Genomic DNA, 1,484 nt, shown 5'->3' with positions numbered 1-1,484 from the left:
ATTCTTATTCACTGACCACTTGCTTCCCCTTTCTACACCTCGCTTCCTCTGTTGATTCTGTAGTAGTACAAATTATAGATCTTGTATCTACACTTCACAAGCTTCATTTTGGTTACTCACACTCCAGAATTCGAGTCCGCTAACGCCTTCGATTCTTGGTTTGATTACGAAAACACTATGAATTCTAGGGTTTTTCTCTGGATTTTATATGAATTTACTATTTAACTGTGTTCATCTGTACAATATAAAATACGGTAAGGGCTATTTATATTTACGGAATATTGGTACCCCGTTGGATCACATCTGAGATAAAATTAGAATACTTAATCGCTAATTATTAATAAAACTGATCCAATTCGGTATCAGTTTTAGGATAATTTTCAAAACCGGGCTTTTTACAAATACAGTGTCGGTCTCATCTCTTTGGTTACATGAATTACGAGAAGATAATATAATAGTATATTCAAAAAATCCCGTTTCTCAAAATTACGGGTTTATCGATTTACCAAATTGAAAATAGTATCATAAAAATTTGTACCGGGAACCGTTCAGGTAAAACTGTACTCCGGATCGAAAAAGTCAAAACACGGAAAATGCTCAGAATAATCAAATTTGGTTAGAAAAGAGTTTTCCCGAGACTTCCAGGTATTAAAAATATAAAAACGGTTGAAGTTGGACGATTCCCGATTATTCAAAATAATTTATAATTAATCTGAAAAATAATTTATTAAATCTATAAATCCTTTATAAAATCATATAACAACATATAAATTAATAAAAAATATCAAAATTTTCTACACTTTATTTTGTGCATATAAAATTTAAAATTCTCAAATTTTTAAAACATATAAACATTAAACACATATACCAATTAACCAAAAATTCACATAATAATCACATAATATTTATTTATTGGTAAAAATAATTACATGTTATATCTCCGATATTATATCCTTCCCCCTTAAAAGGATTCTGTCCTTAGAATATCTGAAGTAAACAGATAAGGGTACTTTTCACGCATATCAGTTTCTAACTCTCAGGTGACTCTTCAACTCTTGAGTTTTTCCACAATACTCTTAATAAATTTACAACTTTATTCCTTAACACTTTCTCTCTCCTTTCTAGAATTTCTATAGGATTTTCAACATATGATAAATCTGTCTGAAGTTCCATCGGCTCATACTCTATCACATGCCTAGAATCTGGATTATACTTCTTAAGCATTGATACATGAAAGACATTATGAATGTGCTCCATTTGCGAGGGTAATGCTAATTCGTATGCTACCTTGTCGACACGCTTCAGAAATTCAAAAGGTCCAACGTATCTAGGGCTCAACTTTCCTTTCTTTCTAAATCTGGATAATACCTTCCACGGTGATACCTTCAGCAACACTAGATCTCCTTCTTCAAATTCCTTGTCCTTTCTAGCTTGATCTACATATTTCTTTTGACGACTATGTGCTACAATTAGCCTTTTCTGAA

This window comes from Apium graveolens, chromosome 11 (genome assembly GCF_009905375.1).
Source record: "Apium graveolens cultivar Ventura chromosome 11, ASM990537v1, whole genome shotgun sequence".
Taxonomy (NCBI): domain Eukaryota; kingdom Viridiplantae; phylum Streptophyta; class Magnoliopsida; order Apiales; family Apiaceae; genus Apium; species Apium graveolens.
The sequence above is the reverse complement of the archived record's forward strand: the minus strand, read 5'-3'. Positions refer to the sequence as shown.